Source organism: Papio anubis, chromosome 3, assembly GCF_008728515.1.
Source record: "Papio anubis isolate 15944 chromosome 3, Panubis1.0, whole genome shotgun sequence".
In the NCBI taxonomy this organism is placed as follows: domain Eukaryota; kingdom Metazoa; phylum Chordata; class Mammalia; order Primates; family Cercopithecidae; genus Papio; species Papio anubis.
In genome coordinates this window covers 41,959,070-41,974,814 of record NC_044978.1, presented here as the reverse complement: position 1 = coordinate 41,974,814, position 15,745 = coordinate 41,959,070, and the positions used below count along the sequence as shown (strand labels likewise).

General features: G+C 39.0%; 1 long non-coding RNA gene across 3 annotated transcripts in view; it reads right to left on the bottom strand.

The window, feature by feature from the left end:
• Positions 1-15,745, bottom strand: part of LOC103884682 — a 116,230-nt gene that overhangs the window by 26,021 nt on the left and 74,464 nt on the right. Inside the window, exons 1-2 of one of the 3 annotated variants that reach the window (XR_002522239.2) lie at positions 6,443-10,922; positions 5,259-5,432 (exon numbers count right to left, since the gene is read on the bottom strand). The exons of 1 other annotated variant lie outside the window; for it this stretch is intronic. This is a non-coding gene — a long non-coding RNA (uncharacterized LOC103884682). Of the gene's footprint in view, positions 1-5,258; positions 5,835-6,442; positions 10,923-15,745 lie in introns of those variants that run through there. One more of the 3 variants, XR_002522238.1, reaches the window with a different exon arrangement.

Here is a 15,745-nt window from a genome sequence, read left to right as displayed (position 1 = left end):
ATCCCCTGCAGAGCGTGAGTCGTAAGGAAAAGGAACTACAATCGGCTTCCAGTCCCAGTATATCCATAAGAAAATTTTCATAATTGCTCATATTATGAAATTGCAGGGTCTGCAATATATTCATTTATATCATTTATAGAAGTTGCATAAACAAAAATTTTTAACTATTTTCCTTTCTTTCAAGTAGCACCGGAGTTGGGGGAATATACAGAGGATTCATCCCTTACTAACAGGGCCATCTTAACTGAATATATGTTTACATTTTTCATAACTACCCTAAAAGATATATCGAAGACATAAAATCATATTGCTAAGAAAAATTCCCGATAGTAGTTTAAAATGTATCAATGAAATAGAAAGGGATATCTGTGTTGACGACTTAGAGAAATACCATGGCTAAATTAACATAGGCCTTGAACTTTAAGACATAGAATAGTGATTTTGCAAAGGTTGAGAATTAAAAATAACTTTTGACCAAATTTTTTAAATAGGCAGAAAAATAAACTATATAAATTAAACTGTAATATATCTGAGTGTACACATTCCAAAAAAAACACAAATTGCCATCGGAGAAGTTAAAACAGATCAAAGAACATTATTTTGATGATGAAGTCTATTAGATACTGGGCTGATTATTCAGTTCCTTAATTCCCTTTTCTTCAAAGTATTTAAAATATGGCAGAGAACTTCCTCTCTAAAAAAAAATTCAGGAAGAGTTCTGTGAAAGAGAAAGATGGCCTGTAGTCTAGACGGTCTCTTAGGAGCTCTTCTTGTATATTAATCCTGAATTTCACTCATTACTCATCTCCTTAGAGGTAATCTAAACAGATTAAGAGCTTCTTTTTTTTTCCTCTTCTTTTTGGCTTTGGGAACTAGTATAAAATTAATATTTCCTGTTCCCTCCCAAGAACCCTGGAACCTTTACAAACAGTTGTTAAACATTTATAATTCCTTCCCACATTCATTCAACATTTACCACCACTCCCAAGATAAGCAACCCCCACTTTAAGGTATTATAGTGTCAAACACTGCAACAAAGGAAAGAGTGACTTAGAGCAGCTGGTAAACACAGGCTTCTGATTCAAGAGAATACAGCAAAAAGAAGGGATGATTTTTGTTTTAGACAAGAATGCAGAGAGTTTCAAAATTCTATTACTACTTCAAAACCTCATTCCATTAGACGATATACAACTCAATTTATAACTTAGTTTCACTTTTCCTTCAGACCAAACTATATGTAAAACAATAACAAGGCCCACCAAATTTTATTTTTTGTATTGCACATTCATTTTGTTGTGCAACTCCAGTTTGTTGGAATCAACTGCAGCAATGTTTCATAATTTGATAAATTTCTGCTGGTTTTTGCAAAGAAAAACTTGAAGAATTTTAGCAAAGATTGATGTGCTGCACAAAATACCTTCACAAATCAAATTCAGAATGCAGAGAGAAAACATCAGAGGAAAAATTGCTCCTGCTATCTTTCAGAAAGAAATCTTTGCAACCATGGCTAACCAAGGGTTTATATAATCTAGCATTCTTAAAGGGATTTGGTTTTTGTCAGGGAATACATTAAATTGAGTAACACTCAAAGAAGAGAAAACAAAACCCACAAGACTGTCTTTGAATTTCAGTCTTCAAGTCATTCTTCACCAAATAGCAGTAACAACCCCATTAAGGCAGTTTACATCTCCACACTGTTAGTTGATTCACTTGATTTCATACACTGTTGGTATACATTTTAAGTAAAAGCTCTTTTAAGTTTTAAAGATCTCTATCCCCATAGTCAATGATGCAAAGTTTCAGGCCCCAGACTCTAAATGGTAGTGCCTGGAAAACAATAAAAAGACAAATTTTACAGTGCTTCCCAATTAATCAAAGGAATACTTGATCTAGGATTGAACCATAGCCCCTGTAGTCATAGATGACCTCCTTAGATAATATAATCTACTAACCAGCAAGAATTTACCATGTTGTAATTTTGTGATTATTTTTGCTTTTATTTGTTATATGGGCTTTTAGAAATTAGGAATCTACTACAGGCACCACTAAAAAAAAATTGTTGTCTCATCCAGTGACTCTAGAAACCCTTGAGAAAGTACAGTGGGGAGTTCATAACCAAATGGATTTTAACACCTGGGTGCATGATTCTCAAACCGGTGTGCGTTGGAATCACAGTGGTTGAGTTGAAGCACCTACAGTCTAGTGAGTTTAACAGGTAATATAGATGCCCATACAAGTTTTAGAACCACTAGATTGCACATCCAAAATCCCTTCCATTTTGTCCCAGAAATTAATTTTTACTGTACCTTGCCTTATCAAATCTGATTGAAATGTAGTTTTTCCTTAATTTCTAAAACTGCCAATAGCCTTTGTCAACTCTGTATATAATTATTCTGTGGTCTTTAGCAATAACAACTCACTATGCCTGGCTAAGTCTCCCCTGATCCTACAGAGAGAAAAGAAGAGAGGGGTCAGCTCTACCAAAGGGAACACCTGTGGCTGAGTGAGTTCAATTAGCCTAGTTCAGTGCATACCAATTTCCTTAGAGAAAAAGAACATTTCCAGCCTTCAAGTAAACTGCTATAACAGCTGAATCAGATGAAATACGTGACACTGCTTCCCCTTTTTGAAGCTCCTAGCTGTTCAGAAAACACCATGGGCAATCTGTTCACAATTTCCTGTAGCCAGACCAACACTAATTCCCAATGATGTCAGTCACTTCCTCTTAAAGAGATTTTGCACAGCCCTTTGCCATCGTACAATTTGTTCTTAAAGAGAACATGCTAAGATATATTTTGTTCTCACTGCATTTAATTGACCTGGAGAAGTGCCTGGAACATAGTAGGCACTCAATAATAAATATTTGTTGAATGAATGAATGTTTTCTTGCACATCATGTGATCTTTATAATCATTAAGACATAATAAACTTAGTTCACAGTTACTCTGTAAAATATCAAGGGAGTTATCTTTCTAATTATTGATAAGAGTTGACTTCTATTTGCAAACATATTCATCAGTGAAACTTGTTTAAGGATAGTGTTAATTCACAGGTTTCTTGCCCATATGATAATAGAATTCTGATGCAATTTCAGATTTTCAGCATTGGTTTATAAATTTAGACTATTTGATGCCAATTAATACAGGGTGGCCCTAACCTTCATCTTAATGTTTTTTTGATGCAGGAGCCCAGTTATAAGAGACTTTCTATCCTTAAATATACAAGCAGAATCCATGATATAGCTATTTGAATAATTTTGCTGTGTCTAAAATGTCTAGTAGAGTTTTGAGGAAGGGCACCCCTTGTTTTCTATTAACCCATCAATAGAGTTCTCTTCCTACTTATGTGGAAGCTAAAAGTACTTTCTATTTAAATAGAGCTTAGATTACAAGAATTGAAACTACAAATTTTACCTAATCATACAGAGGTAGACTCTATCCAATGGAGATGATTTCTAAAAGTTGTCAGTCAAATTTTATAAACTGATTATAACTTAATACTAAACACTGGGAAGTTCATCAGTTGATGTGATTCTATAATATCGCCTTTTTACGTTTTTGCCTTTGCCTTTGCTTTTGTCTGTCTTTTTGTAGGCTGCTGAAAAATATAAATCCTTTCACTAACAACAAATTTATTGTTTATGTTATTAAAATGATGTCTTGTTTTAGAAGCTCAAGGAGACCCTTTTGAATATTGTTCATGTTTTAAAGGGATAGATTGAGGCATTTAAGAACACACAGAAAATTATCAGCCAGGTGAAACTTTGCTCAGCTAAATTCTTTCCTTCAATTAATATTTATTAAAATGTTCTTTAAGCCAAGCATTATGCAACAGAAAACAAGATAGTCACAGTGCCTGCCCTCATAAAGTTTATGCTCAGGACAGAAACATAAAGAAAACGCAAGTGCAAGAAGTATCAAGAAAAGAGGCATTCAATTTGATAGAGGAATAAAGTGATATTTGCAAGGCCATCCTGGGGATGTGGTATTTAGGTTAAGACCTGAACAACAAGTGACAATTTGCCAACCACAGTGAGAAGAACAGCATGCTCTTGATCCAAAGGCAAGAGGCTGTCATGTGAAAAGAATTGGACCAAGCCCAGGAAGACCAAGGTACAGAAGAGATGGGCAGCAAGTTGGAAGAGGAGGACGGAGATATGAGTAGGTCTTAGCTTGGGGAAGCCCCTACCCCCATGGAAATAAGATGTTTGAGATGTTATCCACAGAACGGTGGAAAATCATTGAAAGGGGTAAATCCAGTATCGTATTAATGGTTTCGTGAACTTACATTAAGCATTCAGCACTTGGTCAATTTTTACGAGAGCCATCTGTCTCAGCCTAAGTTAACACCCAAGAAGCAGAACCAGACACATGCAGGGCTGGCATGCAGGTAGTTTGTTTTAGTCTGTAAACCAAGGAACAAGAGAAGGGGGTGAGGAAGAGTGAGGCAGAAAAGGAGGGAAAGTCAATTCGAAGGGGCACTATTGAGCAGATCTCCACTGTGAGCAGCAGGTCTCCAGCCCATTAGGGACACTCCAAGGAGCAACATAGAAGGTGCCTTAGAATCATCCAGGCAAGGGATGGAAAGGGGAAGTATTTATCCACCACCTTCCATTCCCAGTGGGTCCTGGTGGCCACTCCAGTGCAAGTCCAGGTTGGCACATGCATCCAAATGGTGAAAAGGATCCATGCCGATGTACTCCAAGACAGCAATAGAGAAGCCCCAGGATTGAGCAAGAGGCTCCTGGTACAGCTGAAGCAAGTGTTATCAGACCAATACTACCCTGAAGCTGGTTGCAAGAGCAAGGCTGAAATTAAAAGCAAGGCTGAAATTAAGATGTGAGGAAGGAGAAAGGACATATTAGACATGACACCCCATTTACCATTCACTCTGGAGTAAATCTGGAATTTTCAACCACTAATGCAGAACCCAGATAAAGCATTTGGAGTGCGGGTGCTAGAGAGAAGAGCTGGTCCTCTGGTGTCAAGCGCCATCCACAATTAATGCTTTCGTCTTTCCAAATAACACTTATCATGTGCTGGATTCCATGCAAAGCCCTTACACTGCCACATTTAATCCTCCTAACAATCACAGGAGGGGGTAAAATCATTATAGTTGTATTGGTTATCTATTGCTGCATAGTAAATTATCCCAAACTCAACAGCTCAAAACAACAAGAAACATTATTTCATCTCCTTCCTGTAGGTCAGGAATTTGGGAGGTACATAATTGGGAGGTTATAGCTCAAGGTATCTTACCCAGTTGCAATCAAGACATCAGCCAGAGTTGCAGACATCTGAACGCATCGCTGGGGCTGGAGGTTGTGCTTCCAAGATGGCTCATTCACATGGTGCTGGTTGTTGGCAGGAAACCTTAGTACCCACCGTATGGGCCATTCTTCATGCTGCTTGACTATCCTTACAACATGGCTGCTGGTTTCTCCCACATTGAGCAATCCAAGAGAAAGGCCAAAGCAAAAGCCACATGGTTTGGATTATCTAACCTCAGAAGTCACACACCCTCGTTTTTATAATAACCCATTGGTTACATAAGTCAGGCCTAATGAATATGAGAGGAGACTACACACAGGACTGTAGACCAGGAGGCAGGAATCAAAGGCCATCTTAGAAGCTGGCCACCACGGTAATCATTTAACAACTGAGATTAGTGGGGCCCAGGGAAGCAAAGCAAGTTTCCTAAGGTTATACAGTGAGGTGTAGACTTAAGATTTGAAACTGGGCCAGGTGCGTTGGCTCACACCTGTAATCCCAGCACTTTGGGAGGCCAAGGCGGGTAGATCGCAAGGTCAAGAGATCGAGGCCATCCTGGCTAACATGGTGAAACCCCATCTCTACTAAAAATCCAAACATTAGCTGGGCGTGGTGGCGTGCACCTGTAGTCCCAGCTACTCAGGAGGCTGAGGCAGGAGAATCGCTTGAACTCGGGAGGCGGAGGTTGCAGTGAGTCGAGATCGCATCACTGCACTCCAGCCTGGTGACAGAGGGAGACACCATCTCAAAAAAAAGAGATTTGAATCTGGCTCTCTCTAAGTTCTATGCTTTATTACAGTACTATACTGTCTCTTTAAATAACCTAATCCTGAAAACCAAAGATATTTATCCACACAGGGAAACATTTAATCCAAAATAATATCAAAAAGAAAAAAAAAAACGCTAGAGCCGATGAGTAGACTCAATTTGGCACAAATTTCTGACTCTAGCTTTCTTTGTCCACAAACTAAATTGTCAGATTCATAAACACAGGTATACTTGTGCCAGAATTAATCAAATGTTACATGGTATAGTACTTTTTCTAAAGGCACAATCTGAGAAAGTTTCATTTAGTAAAATAAACTTACTTCAAAGCAGTCCAGATGGTTTCAATACTACCTTTTAAAAGGGGAGGAGGGAGATTTAGGGTATGATAATGAGACATGAAAAACCTTCTGTCCTCTCCATGGGATGGAAGCAGGGACTGCTTTCTTCTACTTCTTATTTAGAAGACATGAGAACCAAAGGCCTGATGACTCAGTGTTGCTGTAAATCATCCAGGATGCCGAACTCAACTGCTTTGTGAGGAGCCTGGGGTTACAGTTCTCAGTAGCACAGGGCTGTGCAATTAAAGCAAAATGTGGAAACCCAAAAACAAAGAAAGTATGTTAAAGGATATTCTCCACCTGTACCCATGTGGTATTACCAGAGGGCCCTAACATAATCATTTAATGAACCCTAAGAATTGGAGTAGAAACATGAAAAAAGGAATGTTTGTCATACTTTAGTCAATATCAAACACTTTGGCATTTGAGTCACGTGCAGAAAGTCTAGAGACAATATTCTCAGTGTAGAGGGAGAAGCTATGTTCTCAGAACCTCCTATTAGTCACACCAAGTCCTAGCTTTGGTCATTCCACAGCATCTGCAGGCCCACCTGCTAATGGGGAAAGGAAGCCATTCAGTGGCTATAAACCATTTGAGATCTCACTAACGAGGATGTCAGTCTGATTCTCCCAGGTTCTGTCCTCCTCTTGGACCGCTCCAGAACAATACCCCATTGTTCAATGTAAATAACAATTGTAGAGCTTCAAGTACTGGTTCCTTCCAACTGCAGTCATTCTGAAAACTTTTGCTCTCTGCATTTCTTTCTCTTTTATGAAAGTTAACGACAAACAGGCAGATCATGGGCTGCAATCCACATAATAAATTAAAGCCATTCCATAGTCAACAGTTTCCAGACATTTTTCGTATCTGCAGACCAAGCCTACAAACTCAATTATTTTCATTCATTTCAACTTCTGTTCCAAAGCCCTGGGAATGGAATAAATTAGGCAGCTCATCTTTAAAGCACTATTTCTTTAGAGAATGCAATTCACAGGATAGACACCATTTCCTACGGAAAAACAGCTTCACAAGTAGAGTAAGAGATACGCAACTGTGTTCAATGAGATTTCAACAGAGATAGGAATGTTGAACAAAAAGAAGCAGAGGCTCCAACTCAATAAAGCACCTTGAACATTCCAGGGTCTTTGATCTTAAAAACTGAAGCTTTGGAATACCACTGTAACAGTCTCCTGGAATATTTCCAGTATTGTTGTTTCCTGAGACAAGGGAATCTCAAAAACATGTGGATATGCAGAAATCTCATCATGTTTTTTGATTTCATCTCCCGGTCCCATATCTTTTCAGATGAACTCATGCTAACCCTCCAAGGTACACTGCTACAAAGGATGTAGCATACACTTGTGTGGAAGGATGAAACAAACAGAAAATCTCCAAATTCTAAGACAAGTGCCAAAACAAAAACGGGTGTTTAACCTGAGCTCTCTGAGTCAAGGGTCATTGAATAGTGAGATACAGGAAAGGTTAAAAAAAGAAAAAGAAAAAATGTCAGAGCTTCTGATGAATGGGGAATCAACTTTGGTTCCCATCTAAAGCCAGAAATATCAATATAACCCTTTCCACAATACCAGAAATGAGTGGATATATTGTGACACGATGAAGCTTAAGCTCTGCCCTCCCAGGACAACTCTGTTCCTCATTTTATATTTGTAGTTTTGAGTTATTTTTCTTACAGAACCCTCCCTCAATTGTTTAAGATTCAGGGCCCTTAAAATGTGTATTCATTTCTTCACCACACATTTGCAGAAGCATTCCTGCATTGTTTTTTTTGTTTTGTTTTGTTCTGTTTTGTTTTTTAACAAATATAACCAAACGCAAAGAGCAACAAAACACTTCAAGCTGGTTACCCAGAGACTTTGCTTGAAATCCTTCAAAGGCTTCCTATGATACTTTGAATAAAATCCAGACTCCTTACTGTGGTCTGCACAGCCCTCCATGATCCAGCAATTTCTTCCTCAATCCCAAATCATTCCGTTCTCCCTCTGACCCATATCCCGATCACACCAGCCTCCTTGCAGCACAGAAACTAGTAAGAACATCAACAATAACAATGTTGGTGGAAATCTTTCCCTGTCTTTTAAAATTGACAACTTGAATGTTATATAACACTTCCCTGGCAATTCTTTGCCTACTTACAGGTTGGTGACTGTGCCCTGGGTGGTAGAGTTTGCCAGATAAGCCATCCCTGAATCAGTGACGTGTGATTGAACAATTAAATAACTAAAATGGTATAGCCTCCACACTCATTTGAATTCTTTGCACTTCTAGTCTAAAAAGGGCAAGACAGATGCAATTGTGTTGTGGAGAAATATATTTGGATTCTTTTGCAGGGAAAAGGAAAATCAAAGAAAAATATTATGCATGGTATGAATTGGGAGTTTATAATTCAGAAATGTACTAAAAATAATGACAAGAATTAAAAGTGAAAAAAGTAGCTTTATTTTTAGATACCTCTCACATGTGAGAGAATAGCCTGATATTGGCCAATAACCAAATTAATTATTTGTTTCTCCATGAAGACTCCTTTCTGAATTAGAAGAAAGGAGGAAAAGGTGAATTGAAGAGCAGATTGAAAATGGAGATATAAAATCAATGACTCTTTTTTAAGGATGAGTCATCATGGCTCTTCTAGATGATTGATTGTGAAGTGGGAGAAATAGAATGCATTAAACTATAGGCATTTGAGGCCAGTAGTTCTCTGGGGCACTCTTCTCCACTATTTGAACTATTTTCATTGCATAAGCTAAGACTAAAAATATTGCCAAAGTGAAATGATCTCAACATTTGGTTCTCCAGTGTTTCTAGAGTGCATTATTATCATTCTCTAAAATGAAAATACATCTGATACTTCAAAAGACACATTGTTATATTTTTTAATGTTTTGATTATATTTCATCTCATTTCCAAAATGATTGAAGTAGCTTATAATAAATACACAAACACAATAAGCAAGTTAATAATTGAAATAGGAGACTAATTATAAGTGAAAGACAATTATATCTAAGCTAATATCAAGAATGGACAATGACATTGGATTTAACTCTGAGCTTTCTAGATGCCAAAATAAGGGCCAGTGATTAATTATGCATTGCTTATCTGAACAAAAGAATTATTTATTTAAGAGTCACACATCTTCTAAGACATATTTATGCATTTATTGCATGGATCCTTTTACAAATGCATTTAGACAACATAATAGATAACCACAAACAACTCCTGTCCAAATGTTTATAGATTCACTAATGCATACCTAGATATAACTCAGAAATATACATGTATACACACATAGCATACTTGTGCATAAATTTATATGCATAAATATACATGTATGCTATGTGTGCATACATGTATATTTCTGAGTTACAGCATGTAATCTATATACACACATGTACATATCCATACATACAGATACACATATATGAAATATTATGTTGGTACAAGAGTAATTACGGTTTTGCTATAGAAAGTAACGCAAAAACTGCAATTACTTTTGCACCAATCTAATAACTCAGAGAAAGTGTTTCTCTAAAGGGGTAAAGTAATGAAATTGTGTAGATTGCTGGTAATGATGGCCCCAATTCTTTTCATCCCTGCATGCTAACACTTGGCAATGTGGTTCTGTCACTCCCTTATCAAGTGGTAGAGTATATTTCTCTTCCCCTTGAATCTGGGCTGTCTCTATGGCCAGCTTTGCCAGTAGAAATAACTTTGTATGACTTCCTAGCCTGGGCTTCAAGAGGCCTTGCAGCTTCTGCTCTCACACTCTAGTCCAGGCTAGCCCTCTTGTGGATAAAAGCACATGCTAGCCCTCTTGAGGATAAAAACCACCCTCAGAGAGAAGCCCAGCTGACAGTCAGCACCACCTGCCAAACAACTGAAGAAAGCTTTTTTCGGCCATCTCACTCCAGTTGAGACACCAGATAACTACAGCTGCATGAGTGATCCCAGGAGAGGCCAGCGGAAGAACTGCCCAGCTGCAAACAACCCAAACTGGGAACCACCAGAATCGTAAGCTAAATAAATGATTGTTTAAAGCCATTGAGCTTTAGGGTGGTTTTTATATAGCAACTGTTGATGTAAGATTCAAGGTATAAAGCTTCCTTATTTAATAACAGAAAAAAATGGAGTAATCTAGGGAACTATGGTTGCTCACACCACATTTCCCTAAGTTCTTTAAGGAGTTCTGAGAAAAGGGAGATGAAGATTTTACTTAGCTACATTTTTTTGCCCCTTGGGTAGAATAAGTGTAAACTTACTTTTTTAATAATACGTGTTCTTCTGACTTTAAAAAAGAATTCCTAGCAACAGCCCACATATTTTCTATTTCCTATTGCAGTCAGTGTGTTCCTTTTTGGCCTGAATTTTCCAGGATAGTCCTGAGTTGTCATCATCAAACTATGCATTATTAGGCTGAAACTTCTGATTTGGAGTTGGAACAATATAGAAGCTGATATGGTTTGGCTGTGTCCCCACTCAAATCTCATCTTGAATTCCCACGTGTTGTGGACTTGAATTCCCACATGTTGTGGACATGAATTCCCACGTGTTATGGAAGGGACCCCATAGGAGGTAACTGAATCATGGAGGCAGGTCTTTCCTGTGCTGTTCTCATGATAGTGAATAAGTCTCATGGGATCTGATGGTTTTATAAGGGGGAGTTTCTCTGTATAAGCTCTCTGTCTTTGCCTGCCACCATCCATACATGATGTGACTTGCTCTTCCTTGCCTTCCACCATGACTGTGAGGCATCCCCAGCCATGTAGAACTGTAAGTCCATTAAACCCTTCTTCTTATATAAATTACCCAGTCTTGGGTATGCATCAGCAGCATAAAAACTAACTAATACAGATGCTATATGTATATATTTTGAATACCAAAAGTATAATTGGCAAGTTAGTCATTTTAAGACATTTTCAAAGCCTGATCTGTATTCTCACCAGGAGGACAACACCTCCCAACTTTTCACAAAAGCATGTTATTCTTTTAATGATGCAGACTGACAAAGCATGCACGTTGAAGGACATGCTATCACTGGTATTAAAGATAAGACTCACATGGACTGTGGCAAAAATAGAAATGGGGAGACCAAAAAATACACCTAATCTATTAGTCCAACCCACTGATGATGGTGACTTGAACTAGAGTGTTGGCAATGGAACTGGGGAAAAGGGATGACTTCAAGGTTTTCTTTGAAATAAAAACGACAGGCCTCACAGAGAAAATAAACAAGGGTAACCTCTAATTCTGCTCTGAACCATTAAGTGGGTGGTAAAGGCACAAGGGGTGTGTGTGTGTGTGTGTGTGTGTAGGCAGGTTAAGTTTGAGATGCTTGTGAGACATCCAAGTATACATGTCAAGTATACAGTTAGATGGATGGGCCTGGAATGCAGATGAAAAATTAAAATGGGAATATTAAGTGTAGTTGGCAAAGGGGCTAGCAGAGGATAGCAAAGTTAAAGAAATCAAGTGTTAAATCAGTTAGAGCTTTATAGGATCCATAGTAAGGGCTCTGGATTAATTCCAGTGGCTTCGGAAACTATGGGAAGTTTTTTAACCGGGATGTAAAAAAGTCTGAGTTACATTATAAAAATCACTTTGGCTGCAGTGAGAAGTAATGTGTGGAAAGCCAAGTTATTATAAACTAGACATGATGGTGGCCTGAGGTAGTGTGTTAACAGCAAAGACAGTGAGCAGTGGCTGGGTTGGGGACATGACTTGAAGGAAGAACCAACAAGACTTGCTGACAGACGTCCTGCAGAGAATATGCTTGAGCAAATGAGCTATGAGGATAAAAAATGAAATAGATTTGAGATTTCAGAGGTGATGCAATTTCTGGGTTTAATAAGCTCCAAGGCATGTCCACAGAAGCATGGACAGCACCAAAAAAAATTAAAAAGAGAGTAAAAATTAGGAAACCATGCTGTTAAATGAAAAATGAAAAATTTGTATAAGGTATATTGATAATCTTGTGACTCTTACATCAGCAGTGACCATGATGACACAAATGATCAGCTGTGTCCTGTTTTGTCCATTTGACACAATCCTGTAACCAAACAGCAATCTCTCCACAGATCTTCCCAGCAATCACAACCAAAAAACAAATAGTCATGTACCGCATAACAAATTTTCAGTCCACGATGGACCGCATATGTAACAATGGACCCAAAAAATTTTTATGGAGCTGAAGAATTCCTACCACTTAGTGACATCATAGCCATCCTAATATAGTGCAATGCGTTACTTATGTGTTTGTGGTGATGCCGGTGTAAACAAACCTACCATGCTGCCAGTCATATAAAAGTGTAGCACATGCAACTATATACCCCATATAGTACTGGGTAATGATCATAAATGACTATGTTGCTGGTTTGTGTATTTACTATACTATATATTTTATCATTCTTTTAGGGTATACTCCTTCTACTTGTTAAAAAAAAAATAAGTTAACTGTAAAACTGTCTCAGGTAGGTCTTTCAGGAAGTATTCCAGAAGAAGGCATTGTTATCATAGGAGATGACAGCTCCGTGGGTGTTACTGCCCCTGGGGACCTTCCTGTGTGACAAGATATGGAGGTGGAAGACAGTGATATTAATGATCCTGACTCTGTGCAGGCCTAGGCTAATAGGGGTGTTTGTGTTGTCGTTTTTAACAACAAAATTTTTAATAGAAAAAGGCAAATAGGATAAGGGTATTATATTAGTCAGGGTTCTCTAAAGGGATAGAACTAATAGGATATATTCATATATAAAGCAGAGTTTAATAAGAAGTATTGACTCACACGGTCACAAAGTGAGGTCCCACCATAAGCTGTCTGCAAGCTGAGGAGCAAGAAGAGCCGGTCTGAGCCCCAAAGCTGAAGGACTTGGAGTCTGATGTTCAAGGGCAGGATGCATCCAGCACAGGAGAAAGATGTAGGCCAGAAGACTAAACCAATCTAGACTTTCCACATTTTCCTGCCAGCTTTTATTCCAGCCGTACTGGCAGCTGATTAGATGGTGCCCACCCAGATTGAGGGTGGGTCTGTCTTTCCCAGTCCACTGATTCAAATGTTAATCTTTGGCAACACCCTTTACAGACATAGCCAGGAACAATATTTGCATCCTTAAATCCAATCAAGTTGACACTCAATATTAACCATCACAGATATCAAGAAAAAAAAAAGTAGTTTGTACAACTGTAAAATGAACTTGCATTTTTTTAACAGGAGGCAAAAAGTTTTTAAAGAGTTAAAAAGTTTACAAAGAAAAAATTTATAGTAAGCTGAGGTTAATATCAAAAAAAGAAAAATATTTTTTATAAATGTAGTATAGCCTAAGAGTACAGTGTCTGTGAAGGTTACAGTAGTGTACAGTCCTGGGCATTCACATTCATTTACCACTCACTCACTGACTCACCCAGAGCAACTTCCAGTCCTGCTGAAAGCTCTCTTCATGTCAAGTGCCCTATAGAGGTGGACCATTTTTTATCTTTTATACCATTTTTACTGTAGCTTTTTATGTCTAGAGGTGTTCAGATACATAAATACCATTGTGTTATAATTGCCTACATGCTGTACAGGTTTGTAGCCTAGAAGCAATAGGCTACACCATATAGCCTAGTTGTGTAGTAGGCTATACCATCTTGGTTTGTGGAATTATACTCTGTGATGTTCACACAATAACAAAATCACCTAATGACGCATTTCTTAGAATGTATGCCCATCATTAAATGATGCATTACTGTCAATCAAAATAACCACCATTACATAATATAAAACAGGCATATCTTGGTGCCCAGATCCTCACAGTTCCCACAAAGTAGTACACTCTTGCACTGTAGCCTTGACATGATGCCACATTCAGATGAGCATCCATCCAACATCAATCAAAAAGAAACACTGAAAAAGTATTGAAATCTTTTCAGTAAACATTCACAAAATGTCACTGGGAGATTTCGTCCTCAATCCACTTCGAAACCTCTTTTTGCTCTCAAAAATCCACAAAACCAGGTACTGCAACTGTCCCCAGCCCCACTTCTGTCTCCACCCTTCCCAGAATTTTCTCTGAAACCTGGCCCACTCTAATTTTTTCTTTCATGTCCTTCATTCTCTGAATCTTTTTCATCATGAGGGACTATTTGTCCCAACTTAATCAATCAAGCTTGTCTTCGTCTTTTTCATGACCCAGTTCTGCATTACGAAGGCCCAGAAACTAAGCTGGTGAAGTCAGTGTTCTCCTGAACAAACACAGAAGAGAAAATACTGTGATATTTCTTCGTCCTGTCACAGAAGTCATGATACTTAGAGCAATGCTTCTCATATTTCAGCATGAAGCAGAATCACCTAAAAAACTCATCAAGGCTGGGCACAGTGGCTCAAGCCTGTAATCCCAGCATTTTGGGAGCCCAAGGTGGGTGGATCACCTGAGATCAGGAGTTCAAGACCAGGCTGACCAACACAGAGAAACCCCATCTCTATTAAAAATACAAAATTAGCCGGGTGTGGTGGCATGCGCCTGTAGTCCCAGCTACTTGGAAGGCTGAGGCAGGAGAATCACTTGAACCTGGGAGGCTGAGGTTGCAGTGAGCCGAGATCACGCCACTGCACTCCAGCCTGGGCAGCAAGAGTGAAACTCTGCCTCAAAAAAAAAGCTTGTTAAAGTGCAGATTCGTAAGCCCATCCTGAGAGACTTTAGTTCAGTAGGTCTGAGTGAGGCCTGAACATGCATATTTCAAACAAGCTCCTAGGAGGATACTGATACTGCCAGCCCACCAACCTCATCAGGAGTGGCACTGGTAGAGCCCTTGGGAAGAATTCCTAAAGGTCTTTTGGGCAGAATACGATTCACCACAGTGTCTGATAGTAACACATATCTACGCTTTTCTTCTTTTGAGATATATACGTGTATATTCATACTCTTTCAGAATAGGTTAGATGACAGAAGACTGATCAACAGATAGAACTCATTCAGGAACAAAGACAGGGAGAAAAGTAAAGCAGAAGGAGAGAAGAAGGAAAAAGGGAGAGAAGGAGAAAAAGGAGGGAGGGAGGGAGGGAAGGAAGGGCAAACCATTGCGTGCGACGAACCGCCGTGCGGCGACGAACGTGCGTGCGTGCGGGCGTTACCGCCGCCACCACCACCACAGGCCGACGGAAGTCAGGCATCGATGGCAGATCCAGCGGCGGGCAGGATCGCTTGGGCAGGCGGGCAGACGGCGGATCAGGGCCGGCAGATCAAAGAGATTTGGGATCCTCCCTGTTCAGTTGTCCAACCACAAGTGGTAAGTCCCATCTACCACATTGCCGCCTGCCAAGGATGGGCATCTTCAGGGCACAGGCCTCTAGGACAGCAATATTTATTTCTCCCTTCCTGA